The following is a 16,742-nucleotide window of genomic DNA, read 5'->3' on the forward strand; positions in this document are numbered from 1 at the left end:
TCTAACGTGTGTGTGTGCGTGTGTGTCGGACTAACGCTATAGCAGTGTAAAAGTGCGATCCTGTTCTTTCAGTTCTTCCACATTCGTGACTGTTGCCTTTCTCATAATTTTATCCGGTCGTTCGATATACAGACGTATTTACCGCATATGTGCAAATATAAGATCACTATGTGTTTCGGTAAGATTACACATTGTATTCTTGAATAACAACCAATTTGCCCACCAATGTGTGGTATGGAGGCACACGGTATCAAATAAAGGGTGCTCATACTATGATGGCCTTTTCTTTTTTTTCTATGCCACCTTATCCGTGTCATTCGAGTGACGAGCTTGAACGGTTGGAGCTGCTTGCGGCTGTTGTATAGGTATTGTTACATCAGGAGCTATCCTTTCCGTAATAAGCTGTTTCGCTCAACTTTTGGTACATCAAAATGAAAATGATAGGGAGGCATTCACGTCGCTCAAACATGCGCTTCCTTTAGCCAGAAAAGTTTTGCAAATGCTCATAATTCTCCTTCTGTATATTTCTTGTCCTAATTTGTGCCAAAAGGTACACGCATAATCTTTGATACCGTCGCAGGTTTAATTCCCGGCCACGACAGGCGCATTTCGACGTGGGCCAAGCACGAAACGCTAGTGTACTTATATTTTGGCACAAGAAAGCACAGATGGTGAAAACTAATCCGGAGTATTTTGATTTTGCTGGTTTTCTGGCTTACTAAATAAATATCCATTCGCAACAAAAAAGGTGCTCGCAGCATTGTGAAAGGGTGACTTAATACAAGTGAAATTGTTCTTTATTTATATTTAGTGTTCCTTCAATGTGATCGCTATGAGGTTCTCTCGGCAAGCTGTGGAGAACGTGCGCCGAACAAAAGAGGCAGCACCAATTAAAACGCCCGTGTCCACGGTAAGCCAAGCGGCGTGACGGCTCATCCATCTTAGAGCTTGCGCGTCTTAAGTGAGAGATATTTCGCAAAGAAAAAACACGTATTGCCGTTTGCCACCTTATTAAAACTGACATATACCTCGTCATCTATACCCGTCCGCTGTTGACTTTAGTTCACACTGTCAGATTTTATGCGTTTACAATTGATAGCTATCGATATTTTTTAGAACCTTCTGCCATTCTTTAGGGCGAGCCTTCTCCGTCATCTCGATTTCTGTGACGCAGAATTGGCTATTCCGTCTCTTTTTGCGTGTTTTGCTTACGAAGCACAGCTGTTGCCAATCCCATATGCACTGCAACATGTCGTATGATCGATGCTAAATGCTATTGCAGCGCATTCTCTACAAAAATTGCAGTTGATGCCTGAATATTGCAAAAAGGACATAGACGGACAACCCTCTCTTATCGCGTTAATTGAGCATTTAAAAGTCAGCATCTCCATAAATGGGCCTGAAGTGTTGCATTGGCCGGACGCCTTCCCTGATGGTATGACCAGCTTCATCATTGGCTGCAACTGTCTCTCAGGAAGAATTCTGTAGAAGAGCTTTCTTGGGAATGCGGAGCCTGTTTGTTCCTTTATTCTGCTTCTCGGCATAATTAGGTATGTTTGTTGGAAGGCTTTATTGGAAGGAAGGAAAACTGATCACAGAGAACAACTTCAGCTTCGATCTCGGTGAGTTTTCTAACTATTTCGCCGTGATCTTGCAATCTACGACAAGAACACTGAGGGACGTTGTCCCTTAGAATGGGGGACGAAAACCCTATCCAGCAAGTGGGCCCTGGACGGCCACATCATTGTGCCTCTGACGCGAGTGACCGCTTCAGCCCCAGTGTGGTCCACATGATACTTCCGATTGGTCTTCCATCGACGATACGGCCTCGGACAGTGACTTCATCGTCGTATCAAGCCGCCGCCTGAAAAGGAAAATCAGAAGGACATCGCCGACCGGTCGTCAGGCACCGAAAAGGTGAGTAGCATGCGGTCATACACGATCTCGTATGTGCCGACATTGACGACAGACATCTTGAACTCTCTGAACAGGCAGAGCCTGTCGGAGTACTTTGAGCTTGTTGCCCCAGGCCAAGTTGCAGAAATACGCATAAATGCTCGAAAGAACATCCTCTCTGTGAAGTTCACTACGAAGACCATACTGAACACATTGAAAGCGATTGGTCAGTTGGGAAACATTCCGGTTCTCGCATTCTCCACGTACGACAGGGAAACGACAGTAGAAGTGATCTACGATGTGGACGAAGAGATCACCGACTCTAGCCTCGACAAACTGCTGTCATCGTCGGCTCCCGTTCTTGGATTTCATCGCTTTGGACGGTCCCGATGTCTGAAAGTAGTGTTTCAGTCGGAGACGTTGCCTACGCATCTAAAGGTCGGGTAAGTGAGGAATTCGGTGCGTCCTTACGTGCCAATGCCAATACAATGTCATAAATGCCTGAAATTCAGGCATGTCAGTGCAGTTTGAAAGGGTGCAGCAACCTGTAAACATTGCGGTGGAACTGTAACGCTGCTGCAAAATGTCCAAACTGCTCAGGCGCCCACGACGCAAAGTCAAAGGAATCTCCTAAAATGAGAAAGGAAATAAGTATTCTGAAAAAGATGGTTCGAGACCGATCCACTCACAGAGAAGCTGCAAGGGCTGTGCGGCGCCGTAGACGGCGTTCACGGCTCCGACGCAAGCGAAGCAACAGTGCTCATCGCACGGACGAATCAACACCCAAAGCCGAGCCTTCACCACCTCCTCGCCCGTTTTTGCCGGCCAGAAAGGACGACACACATGGTTCGGTACCTTTACAGTCTACGCAACTGCAAGGCAGCCAGTCATTGGCCCTGAGTACGTCGGAGCTTCAGTGGCCTTCGCTCAAGAGCCGCCTGTACGCGCTCATCGTGTAATGCTGCTGCGAGCAATGAAGAAAACGAATAGACGGATAATGCAGACGTCAAGTCTATGCTAAAGAATTTGATGGGTTCAGTGCGCAAGATCCTTGGCGGCCTAAACACCCCCGCTGCTAAGGCTGCTGTACAGCTGCTGGAAGTTTTGGAGCCACTTCTAGTGGTTCTTCAATAAGCGAACATGGCATTGATGTTCGAAGAACGCATGCGGCAGTCGCTTGTTTGCAATGGAATGCTCGAGGCCTACGTTGCCGTCTGTCGGATTTCAGACAATGGGTTTTTAAGTACCAATTTCTAGTTATTGTTATCTGGGAGCCAAATATATATTAGACTTTTCGCATCTCTGGGGATATACATATTTGGGCTCGCAGCGATCACTTACAAGCAAAATACTAGTTTGTTACGCCGCGATCTGGCGTACTTAAGACACGACATCGTATCGCATACTAACAACGATTACGTGAGCCTGACTATAACACACAAAATGCGGACGTTCTAAGTTATCGGACGATTCGTCCACCCCCGTGCTAAGGTAGACTGCTCCACCTGAGAACCTTGCTACAAGCCACACAAAGCTCACACATTGTTATTGGTGACTTCAGTGCACATCATCCCCTCTGGGGCAGCACTGCAATGAATTGTGCCAGAGACTTGGCAAACTTCATGTGCAATTATGGACTAAGTGTGCTCAACGATGGGTCACCTACATTTATTCGTGGTACTTCTTACAGCAGCTGCCTCGACTTTACGTTTGTGTCCAAGAGCCTTTCGTCCACTGCATGTTGGTGCACGGGTTTGGAAACTCGTGGTATAGTGGTCACCTTGCAACCTACTTTCAGTTTAAGTGGTTTCGCCGCTCAGCTGCACGCTACGTCCATCAAACATACTGGCATACTTCGAGGCGTCTGTCAAGACCGGCTGTCAGCACACGACTGTACCATCCGACGTAGAAGACATCATTGCTTCTACCCTGCGTGACACAACCAGACATGTTAACCTGCCAATGCGGAGATCAGCAGCCGACTCTCAATACGAGGCCCTTCGTGCAATCCGTCGCCGCGCAGAACGACGAGACAGAAGAACGAAATCGCCGTTAGACCTTTCCGCCTGTCGCCTAGCTCAACGACACGTTCTTCGGCATCTCGACAAGACTGACAGGCAGCGGTGGAGGAAACTCTGCGAATCTCTGGACCCAAGATAGCCCCTATTTAAGATCTAGCGGGTTGTACGAAGTCTGCGGACAACTCCGCAACAAAGTCATCCATTCCGAGCCGTGGCTCTACATCAAGGTCTAGAGAAACTGAGCTAGCCAGTGACTACTATAGCCTTATCGCGGCCACCACTGATGCTGTGATTGAGACGATTACCACCATCACGCCCCCGTCGTCTGATGAGCGCCCCGATGTCGAGCGCGATATGAAGGTTATAGCGCGAGCGCCGACCGGCCTAGCTTCCGAGGGGCCTAGCGGCACGTTTAGGAACAGTGAAAATCAAGATTAGGCATTCTTGGCTGTTCCATGCTACAGCACTCGCCCCTACGACGAGATCTACGCCCTTTCTCTCTAGTTTAAGCTTTCCATTCGTTGCGATGTGTATTCTTCTTTGGCTCTTATCTCCGCGGACGATAACAAAGTGGCTGGGAAAGATCTGGTAAAGCTGCTGCTTGGCACTGCTTTGTTTGAACGGCTTGCTAAGTTGAACAAAATATATCGCGTTGTCATAAAAAAGAAAACAATTGAAAATGTGCCTTCCTCAGACGGGAGAGAGCGCAGCTTAAGGAACAGCAAAAAGGGTGAGTGAAGCTTGCCTGATTCCTACCTCTCCTTGAAAGTGGATTCTGGGCCATGGCGCTGTTGTAGTTCTTGGTCGACGCTCGCGCGATCACCTTCGAATCGCGCTCGACTGTACCTTTTGCGATGCACGAGCTTGAGGCTGCAATTTCCGTTTCCGCACGCTCATCGGCACTAGGACCTGACAGAATCCCGTACGCTCCACTCCACCATCTTGGTACAGAAGCACGACATATCCTGTCATCTCACTATAACACCTCGTGGGAATCGGGGAAGTCCCAGCTAATTGGAAATGCAGTCGCATTATTGCGTTGCTTAAACCAGGGAAGTGTCCTCATGCCCTTTCCTCCTACAGGCCAATCGCCTTAGCCAGCTGCGTCGGGAAAGTAATGAAAAGGATGGTACTATCAAGATTAGAGTGGCTTCTAGAGAGCAACTATTGTTTTCCAACATTTATGAACGGCTTTAGAAGAGGCCGATCTGCCATTGACGGTGTGATTGACCAGATCTCCAACGTTGAAGAGGAAAGAACCCGGCGCCAACTAGCGGCAGCCGTCTTCCTGGACATTCAGGGCACCTACGACAATGTGCTGCATTACGCGATCCTTGACGCTGTCGAAGATTTAGACATCGGCGGACAACTGTACGCCTGGATCGTTAGCTACTTTAGGGGCCGTACCATTTACATGACGACAAGAGACGGAGACACCGATCGGTATAATATTCACCATTCATGGTGTACCCCAATGGGGGAGTTCTCAGCCCGATTCTATTCAACAATACGATGATTGGACTAGCAGCAGAACTTCCCAGCACGGTAAAGGTCAGCGCATATGCGGTTGACACATGCATATGGGCGTCCGGAGCAACTCGTCCGCAATTGCGTGCTCGACTACAACATGTAGTGTCGACCATAGCCAAATATATACGGCGTCAGGGTCACACTGTTTTCAGTTGAAAAATGTGCAGGGCTTGCATTCACACGCAAACAAATGTCAAGATACCCGATGATTATTAATGAAACGGCGATACCTGCTGTAACGCACCACAAATTCTTTGGGGTAATCGTAGACAGAGAGCTATCGGGGTCGAGACACGCCACAGCACTGAAATTAAAATTGAAGAGCTTTGTTCTCGTTCTTCGGACTGTGGCAGGAGCAAAGTGGGGCCCATCAGAAGCGTCACTTCTTCAATTATACAATGCTCTGTTTGTAGGATACATACGATACAGCATGTCGGTGCTCTCAAACATGAAACCTAGCGGTGTGAACGCGCTAGAGAGCATTCAAGCTCAAGGATTGCGAACATGTTTGGGCCTACTACGCTGCACATCGACGAACGGAACCATCGCGGAAACTCGGTATTGTCCCATCAGTGTATACATGCTCTGCGAGCCGCTTCGAGTGCATCTTCAACTGTTGACCCGACACAGGCATCACCCTCTATCAGCACTCCACGACACCCATCCAGACTGCAGTTTTTCAAGAGCGATATCATGGCATGAGAATATTCTACTATCAATGTTTTCTCCCCCGAGTGCTCGTAGAGCGCCTCCGTGAGTCCTGCCTAAACCACCTGTTAGCCTTACGATTCCTGGGATTACGAAGAAGTCCTTCGTTTCATCAATTGGCCTCAAACAACTGACCCTACATCACATTTATACAACGTACGGTGATTCTCTGCACGTGTACACCGATGGTTCTACCACGCTACATACCTCCGCTGCAGCCTTTGTCATCCAACAAATGGTTATCGCTCGACGGTTCAAAGTAGACCACAAGGCCACATCAACTGCCGCAAAGCTTGTTGCTATCCGGGAGGCAATAAGATTCATTTCTTGAGGGCAGCGTCGTGCATGGGCAATTTTCTGCGATGCCAAACCCGCTTTGCAAGCCATTAATTGCGTCATGAGACAAGGTCCATATCATATTTTAGCTATAGAAATTGCAGAGCTTCCTCAGGTTCCTTCAATAAATGGCCATCTCATCACTTTCCAATGGACTCCTGCACACTGCGGCGTGATGGGAAACGAGGAGGCAGACACTGAAGCCAAAAGAGCCTTAAACAATGTGCCTGAAGTGCGCATTGCGTTTTCATGACCAGACACGAACGCCCTGCTTCGGTGCGTAATGCGCAGCTTCACACCTGAGCACTGGTCCAAACCGGAGCGATGACACCGGCGATTGCACAAATGAGACCCGGAAATGAGGTTCCGCATGCCTTGTAAATTAAAGCGACACATCGCAAGTATGATTCACCGGCTTGGCCTTGGTGTGGCCTTCACAAGACCTTATGCACATCTCATCGGCTGCAGTGACAACGGTCCCAATAGTGATCACTGTCGACTCCAAGAAACACTTGAGCACATATTTTCAACTTGTCCAGCATATGCACGTGACCGACATAAATTGATTTCCGCTACTGAACAATTTCATAATAGGTCATTAACTGATGAGGCTGTGCTGTGCACTTGGCCTGACGCAACAGTTCAAAGGCGGTCGTAAGAGCGGTCATAGCCTTAAGACACTAGACTGGATGCATGGTTATAGCACTGCGCCAACTTAACGGGACTGTATATACTCACCCCTCTAACTCGCCATCGTCATTCATCACTGTTTTCCCGGTGTAGAGTAGCAGGCTAGAGCATACTATCGCTCAGGCCGACCTCTCTGCCCTTCTGTAAATAAACCGCTCTCTCTTTCTTTTATTGAACTCATGCGTGTGTGCAGGGCAAATAAAAATGCCCCCTCCTCTGACTATATAACAGACTTACACTGCATTAATAAAAGCTACACCTAATTCATGCAAGTGATATCTCTTCATTGTGCTATAGCCCACGCAGACATCCGTTTTCAACTTTCCTCTTAGTTATCATTATTATTATTTGTTATTATTCCTGCTTTTTCTTCGCAGCAATGAATGGACTTTCCACAGGCTGCTGAAAACTGACAGCGGCTTACAATGGCAATCAGGGAGTGTTTTTAACGCTCATACTTGTGTTGCACTTGACTCTCCATATAGCGCAAGCCGCCAGTGAATGACCGCTTTCGAGGCGAGCCATACTTTTCAATTAAAGCAAAGAAGTCCTCTCTCGGCCGAGCAGCCATGAAAGCTTATAGCGTCTGTACATGCGTAGAGTACGCGAGTTATTTATTGCCCGTCTAGCGATCACAGACGAACATGCGCCAACTTGCCCAACGATGATTATAACTGAAAGAACTGAATAGAATGTCGCAAATTACGAGCATCTTTTAAGAAGAAGCGATGCACTCTGCGGCAGCAAAATGGTTTCTACTCTTGTTCATTTTTGCAAGATGGTCTGCATTATGCATTGCCCGATAAGCTAATCAGACGAAAGAATCCATTAGCTGTGCTCAGTGTAATCTGAGCACCCATAATTCAATACGAAGAGATTCACGAGGTTCGAAAGGGTTAATTTTGATTACTTCTAGCTTGATTTTATTTACGCAGTTATCAGTTACGATCGTCATTAAAGATTAGCTTGTCAAGAAAGAACTGGTTATAGTCTTTCTCATCAAAGTCTAATGAATGATTCGAATGGCTGTCAGCGCTAACGAAAATTCCGAGGATGCTTAGCACTTTCTAAGAATTTGAAGGCAAAAGCCTGCTTGGACCTTATTTTGATCTTCTGCTGATGTGATGCTGAAGTTTATATGCATTTTAGCAGTGATGTCCTATCGGTCTTTGTGGTGGTATTTCTGTGATACTTGATACTGAATTTTGATTAAAATTTCTCTTAGCCGCGGCGGCTGCAATGTCGATGGAGGCGAAAATGTTTGAGGCCCGTGTACTTAGATTTAGGTGCACGTTAAAGAACCCCAAGTGGTCGAAATTTCCTGAGCCCTCCACTACGGCGCCTTTCATAATCATATGGTGGTCTTGGGACGTTAAACCCCAGATATTATTAAACTTTCTGTTAGGCTTCTGAAGAACTTCCATCCATGATCATAAACATTATGCTGACATTTATGAACTGTAATATCAATGTTTGTAAAACTTTCAAATGTCGTTTACTTTACCTTCTGCCAGAGTCGTGTGTAACTGATGCTGTACTGTAAACACGTACATAAAATGTGTCTGCCATGTCTCAAACCACTTTGTCTTTATTATGTTCCAATGAACTCAGATCACGCCAACCGTACTGTTAAATTTCATTTTTATTCACGATCTATGAGATGCAACTTTCTCAGTACACACTTCATTCACCACAGCACATATATTCCACATCCACTCCCAACCACACATAATTGTCCAGTTGATTCACAGCACAAGTTCAGGCACCATCGCCAGCAAGTCTAAGCGGGTGCTCGGTGTCCACACACACAAGAATTATCTCATGATCTGTGAAGTAGCATGAAGCGTACTGTATCGCTTTTACACATTCCTGGAGCGGCCGTATTATCTTAAACCAGCGTTTTGTAGAGTTACGTGAGATCGCACTTAAGGAGCGTCGCCCCGCCCGTCTTTTGGAGTGGGGCTGCGCATCTCCGGCTCCATACAGGGCGTGGTCTCCTGTGTTCACGCGCTCATCTCTAAAGGGGTTTCAACAGATGGCTCATAGCTTTTTACGTATTGTGCTCTCATCACAAAGTTTGTGTTGAAGTCGTAGACCGCACGGCAACTGCACTCGCTGCAGCGGCCATGTTTTGCTCAAGGAGTGAGCTGCTAGCCTTTCTTCGTATGACATTCCAATTTGTTGCTATCGCATTCATTGCTTCGCCCTTGCGGCGATACTATGACATTTTTCAAGATGAAAACGTTATATTCCACAGTCTATCAAGAGTTGACACACGTCATTTTTGTGGTAGAACTGACGTAATAAAAAGGGGGGGGGGGCACGCAGGTAGCTCAGAAAGAAATTCAGCAAAAATAAATAAACGCCAGGCCTGCGCGGAAAGCGCAGCACAGTCACAGTGAAAGCTGGAACAGCGGCATTTCTAGAGCCCTCTCTTGTGGAAACTCTCTTGTGGCTACTAATACAAGTACACTAGCAACGTGCCCACTCATAATTCATAATTTTTGTGAAGTTGGGAAGCACCCACCACGACATTATTCGTCAATCTGCGGAGAAGCGAAATACCATCCGTAAGGGATTATGTGCACTTTGTTGATGTGACGGTTGATGTGGATGAAGAATTATGGCTGAGCCCTTTGTAATGGGTTGGAAGCTTTAAACGACCCACTAGTTGCGTAATTCGCATTGTGTGACTCCCGGACGTTATTTAACTCTCCCACCACGCTTTATAACATACGTTAAGTGAGAAAAATATATATAGAGAGACGGAATTAACTTTATTGATACCCTGAGGAAATTGATCATGGGAGCCTTATGAGCTTCCTTGGCAACCAATAGAAGTGTGCTTGCGAAGAACCCATTACGCTATAAATCATAATTTTTGTGAAGTAGGGAAGCAGCCACAATGCAATTTTTTGTCAATCTGCGGAGAACCGTGGTACCCGCTAAACACCTGTAAGGCATTATGTGCACTTTCTTGATGCTGTGGCTGATGACGATGAATAATTATGGCGGAGTTCTTTGTAATGGGTTGGAAGAATTCAACAACCCACGCGTTGCGCAATTCGCATTGTGTGACGCCTGGTTACAGAATTCGCGTTGTGTGACGCCTGGTTGTTATTTTACTCTTCTACCACGCTACATTACATATGTTAATGTGGTTCCTTCCCGACATGAAGCCTGTATAGGGTCCTTTTGCGAAGCAGTTTGAAGCACCGGCATGGCTGTGAGGTAGAATACTGGGCTCCCACGCAGAGGATCCAGATTCGAACGTTGTTCCATCCCGGATATTTTTTCTTATTTCGCGCTATAGTGGTTACGGATACCGGCGGCGGCGGCGGCGCCGGACAACTACAGCGCCAAAATCGGCCTTTGTTGTGATCTCATAACAGCTTTCGCTGTAAAATTCGCCAAGAGTGTCCATATAATTGTTGTCGCAATAAAAGAAAATAAAAAGCATTCTGGTCCCAATTTTGACGAAAATTTTGGATCGAAGGCCGCTTATGTGAGTCAAAACACGGTTTCAATATTTTGTGTCCTTATTTGGTTTGTTCTCAAAATATAATGGGCTTTATGCTGGGACGTATGCTGAGTGTGCTGACTTAAGTGCCTTTGCTGGCTGTTATCACCATGTATTGTGGGTTAATCTAGTTTCAATTATCTTGCAGCAGCAGAACTTTGCTCTGGTGGCTTGTCTTCAACAAAATGTGTATTCTCAGATTTCATGTGTCTCTGACGTGTGCGGGATGGGCTGCTGCCGCAGTGTAAAGGGATAACGCGTACACAGTTTGCAGCCGACAACCCCAACTTCCCCCTCCATTATTCGCTAGTATAGTGAATTAGAACATATATCCTAGTGGTGCGAACGGAGTAGCCTGGCAATGCAGCGGCTGAAACCGAACGCGTCTCCTCGCCGCAAGGATCGCAGCTGCACTTTTTTCTAGTGCTCCGGTGCGTTCGCCTATAGTGTACTCACTATGCGGTGCTCTTTTTGTTGCCACTCCGCAGTTATTATTTTTTTTGACAAGCGTAGAGTGCTGACAGCACTGCTCGGCGCCACCGTTGAAGAACGGTGAGACGCCGTGAGCTGGTGTATTGGGTGTATCACTGGCGCTTGAAACATGGTAGCTGAGCCTTAGTCGAAGCAACTGTAGTGAAATATACAGAAAAATGTAAGAGTATGATAATAAACTGTAATGATTCCAGTTCACTAAAGACGCCGCTTAGTACGATATTCCTTGGAAGTTAGTCGAAGCGAACGGCATGCACGTTCTCTGTTAAACGCGTTAGACAGTTTTATTTGGGCATCCACAGCAGCTCTGCGGACGCAGCCCGACAGCCTGCGTCCACATATATGTAGCGGGCGCTTAACTAAAACTGTCTATTAATGCACGGCACCGCTACGACGACAGGGAACGCGGAGAAATGCACACACAAAACGCGCGCAAGCGCCTACAGCAGAAGGGGCGGTGCGACTAGAAAAAGTTGCACTGGCGACACCTGGATTTTTTGTTCGCCAAGAGGAACGCCTGAACCCTCCCGTTCGCGCCACTAGGAAGCTGGTTCTAGTTCACTATATTCGCTAGTCAGCAGCACTCGACATACCGCGAGCACGTGTTTTTGCTTACTTTGGCCAGAGTCCTTCAATGCTTTTCTGGTCACGAAACTCCCACCTCAGTTTCATATGGAGCCAGCGTCCTCCGCTAGAGGCTCAACGGTGTATGAGAGGGCATGTGAGCGCTGCGGCCGCTGTGGTTGCGAGTGGGACAGCCCGATATTCTAGCTTTACAAACATCCGCAGTTGTCGCTTTGCTTGCACGTAACTACTTTAGCGGTGCGAGCCACGAAATTAGCCACGTGCCACGAGCCACAAAAGTAGTAAGCTCTCGTGGTGCGAGCCGCGGGTATTTTGCACGTAGATTGTAAAACTTTGATAGGGCGATGGTAGTTTCGGGGTGAACTGCTTTGAACGTCTGCAACGCCTCAAGAGCAGGAGGAGGAAGACATGTTCACTAGATTAAAAGACGTAGATAGTGATATGAAGCGCTGTGCTATACCGCTCGTGTCGAACATGATTAGCGCTTTGGTGTTACTCATAGGGCGAGAAGCATGTATATGTTCGTTATGTACGAAATAAAGCAGTTCTGCGTTTGGCCTTGGACCGGCTCCGTCACTCCGTCGCGTTTAACAGTGGGGTCGAAGGTGGGACCCCTGCGGCACCTTCGGCACATGTTTAGTAGCGCCCCTATACGGTACAAGTAACCGCGGCTACGTGCGTCGGTGGCCACGGCCATGGCTACAGGCTTCGGCACCCCATGTTTTGACGAAAATCAAGAGGGATATTTACTTGACTCGGCTGGAGACATTCTGTGAAGCGAACGAAATTAAACCCCGTATTCTAGCACGTCCCTTCACTCAAGACTTGAGAATGTCTCTAGGCAGAACCAGTCATGCATATCAGCGATAATCTGCATCGATTCTCGAGAAGCGCGGCGTCATTTTCAGTCGAGCAGCGGCGCTGTGCTCAACTCGGTCAAGTGAAGCACGAACTTCGAGTCGAGGCTTGTTTGAGAATATGGAGGTAAGACGGATGATAAGAAAACAGCGCTCTTGGTTTCTGCGCTATCAACGAAGACTGTAGGCGTTCTGGCTGGACGCTGCGCTCCTCGAAAATTGGACCAGCTGAGGAAGCATTCACGTTCCTAAACGCCCACTATGCGCCGAAGTGCGACGAGGTTGCTGCAAATAAGTTACAAGTTCTTTACTATGGACGAGGCCGCAAACGTATCTGTCCGAGACTATGTTGTCGAGCTCCGCAAGCTTTCTGATAAGTGCAAATTCGGCACCAGCCTTTATTCGTATGTTATGTGACCGTATCGTCTGTAGCATCCGAAATCGCTCTGTGCAGCAGACGCAGCTAGAAAGAACCGAGCTCACACTTGCCCAAGCTGAAGATGGTCCGGACACTTCGGCTAGTTTCGGTATTGGAAATAAAGCGTCGCCATGACGCTGGTAGCCAAGCGACAAGTCAGTAACCTTTGCATATGTGGTTTTCAAACTACATAACAATACAGTGATGCAATTATGTGTAGAAATAAAATGTGTGTTTGGCTGTTTTCATTTGTGTTAACGTCCTGTCACGCTTGCCGTTTTCACTGTATGCACGTGGATGAATTTTTTAGTGTTTTCTGAAATTAAAAAGTTTTTGTGTCTGTAACCGCGAACGCGCCGACAATGTCTGAAAAACTGAGGAAAAGGCACAAGGCGTGCTGGGCGGTTGTGTGGTGTGAGATCTCGGGGAGGAACAGCAAGGCGATATTTTTCCGCTTCCCAGTGGACGACAGGTAAACACACTTTTAAAGAAGATAGTCTGTCAATCTGTCTGTTTTCTGTTTGTCTCTCTGTCACCCGATTCAGACACCCGGCCAAAGTTTAACCACTTGCTCAACGCCCAGCCATCTTGAACTGGTACGGCCGTTGATACTTGTGAACATTGTCGATCAAAAAGCAAATATTACGCATATCTGAGGCGAAACGTCAATACGTATGCATTAGGAGGTGTGTTTCTTTACTAGAAAATACATAGATAAGTAATTCTAAAGACCCTAATGTTTCTTAGGCTGCGCTGAAAATGCTAGTGTTTTTTAGGCTGCGCTGAAAATGCGACGCTATGAGCCAGATGCGGCGGTTCAACACAGAGGAGGAAGACTCGTGTAGTACGGCCAAGGTCGGTACGGCCGGCACAAGACTATCGTCTTTTGACGACATTTGCAGCGAAGCACGCTGATACGCGACCAATTTTTTCTTCAGTCGTTATGAAGACGCAAGCGCTATCCTTATCAGGAAGTTGTAGGACGGAACGAAAATTCTGCCGTGCTTGCCTTCTAGTGGACGTAATTTTTCGGACTGGCGTAGCGCCTTTTTCAGTGGTCTTGTAAGAAACTGAAGCTACTTGTTGACAGTTTTTCACGAGCCGATTGTTGCTATAGCTGACGCGCGGACGAAAACTTCGCTTCGATGTTGGTTAGCTGTCGCTCTTCACTTTTTCCACGAAAACAAAACTTGCAATTTATAATGTTTGCCAAATGCACTTAAATGCTTGCTCCACAAACTGGTTTGGCTGGACAGCATTCTGCTGATAAGTTTTTGTTGTGAGTTAGCAGCTTTAAATATTCATGAACAAGGCAGAAAAAATAATAAATTACGTTGCAGTCACCATTCGTTTTTGGATTAGAACAAGTTCGAGCTACCTGTGTGGTGACAGGCGCACGCTTCGCTTTTCAATGTGTGCCTAAAACGACGGGATTTGTCGTCCCGTCTTCGTACTCTCACCTTTAGTTTCGCTTGTGCGTGTTACTTCTTCGTATTCACTGTGGTATTTCACCGGCTTTCCAGGCGTGTCGTATTCTCTCGGGCCACTGCTGCTGCAGCTCACGACTACCTCGGCCAGGAAAGCCCTACATTTGCCACATATGTTTCAAACAGAGCGCACGAAGCTGAGGATAAAAAATAGAAAATGCATAACATATGGTCAGCACGTTAGATGAGCCTTGAAAACCACTTAAAAGAGCATTGTTTCGATCATGGCTGCCCTGATGCATCGAGTGCAGTCGATTTGAGTTTCTTACTACGCGTTCCTTAATAGCTCTGTGTATCACTCTTACGATCAATCATGAACTGACACTTCCTTCTTTAACATTTAATGTTTCTCAAAAAAAAAAAAAACGTACAGTGTGCCATTTGTTCCTTCTTTAGAAATGTGTCATTAGTGCCTAGACGATGACAGAACAGAATATCTACATTACAATTTAAAAAAAAAAGACCTCAAATGTGCTACGGTGGAGTGGAATTTCTTAATGATACCCTGTTAGCAATGTTACAGCTCTGAATGAAGCTGGACTGGCCTTACATGTATGGCGAAACAAAACCAAGTATGAAGAAGTCATTTTTAATACACCTGGCTAAATATGTACAGGCACATTATCATAAGGTGAGGTGCGCAGACAATTTACTATCTATAGCATGCTGTTTGAATTATCCAGCTTACCATTTGCATGGAAAAAAGAGCAGTTTTCCTGATGTGAAATACGTTGATCTGCTGCTCTTGACAATATTTTGTATTAATCACAACATAGGCGTTGTAATAAGAAATTGCTTCTGTCGATTTGCATTGTACACAGCATACGAACATGGCTTCTGTACCAATTTTCTGTATATATAAGAAACTGTAGAAAGTTGCATTATGTTTGTGTAGCTGCAACACAGAATGCATCCATTTGTACTACATGCACGAGCTAATGAGCCTTACTTTAATGTTTCGTGTAATAAATGTAGCCTTTGCAATGCCTTGACAATAAAAGCAGTAAATAAACCACATTTTTCTGAGTACTCATGTTTTTCGCCCAAACAAAACTGCCACACCCCATGAAGTGCCTGATCGTGTGTACTGAATGCTCAAACGGTCTCGAAACGAATTTTTTGTGCATCTCTTGTGAGTACAAGACAATTACCAGTAGGAAGTTGATAAGAACAACGCGTACAAGAGCAATACAATCTGGAAAACAAAAACAAAACAGATGCAAGCAGTGTTGCTTTCCGTTCGCGCCGGCCAAGGCAGTCGTGCAATCGTCGAGCGCATATAGCAGACGACAAACGGGATGGCGTTTCCCCCTTCGGACATCCACAAAAGAGTTTCCATGCCAGCATCACAAATTTTTTGTTGTTTTTCGCCTCCGAAGTTTGGCGTACCAAGCGCCAGGGGTGATGGCGCTAGTGATGCGATTCCCGCATACCTGGAGGGTATACCAGCGGACACAGCCGCGGCTGAAGTTATTGCCACGGCTGTGGAGGTCGCTATTCAGGAAGTGAGCGACATGACGCAGCCTGATAATGAGGCAGTGGCGTGCAAATTGGCTGGCCCCGCTATAGACCAGCTTATTTTTACTCTCGCACCCACGTTTAGAGCAAGGATACATAATCTTGACCCCAGCTGTTATCAGTCGGCGCTGCCAGCGCTAGGGGCTGCGGGCTTGGTTACGTCATAACTGATGGCAAGCCCATAGAGTTTCCTACAATATTTACTAGAGGGAACTTTGACGCTGCGTTCGTTCAGCCACCATGGGAATGATGGGTAGTACATGGATTTGCCTTGTCTTCGTGCTTGCGGCTTCGAACGCACTTGTGGCTGTGTTTATTGTCGTGTTTTGGCGTTTGTTTCGGATAAAACAGTGGATCGTTGTGAACTTTGTGAGCCGATTTGAATTGGTGAGCCTAAAATGGTCAAGGTGGTGAAGTGGAACTGCTGAACGTTTGCTGAACCGCCTTGCGACAGAGCGGCTGCAGGCCATGCGGAGTCAAACGGAGTGGAAAGAACGACGCTTAGACAAATCCATGTACTACCCATCATTCCCATGCTGGCTGAAGCGCCATGCGTTGCCGCTCCCATAGACACTAGCGCCAGATTTCACTCTAGTGTATTATTAGAAAACTATATGGGCGAGCCAACGCTCGCGGCCAGCACAGCCAGCATGCAATAAGGACAGGCCAGGCATTATCATGGTC

This window comes from Rhipicephalus sanguineus, chromosome 1 (assembly GCF_013339695.2).
Source record: "Rhipicephalus sanguineus isolate Rsan-2018 chromosome 1, BIME_Rsan_1.4, whole genome shotgun sequence".
Classification (NCBI taxonomy): Eukaryota; Metazoa; Arthropoda; class Arachnida; order Ixodida; family Ixodidae; genus Rhipicephalus; species Rhipicephalus sanguineus.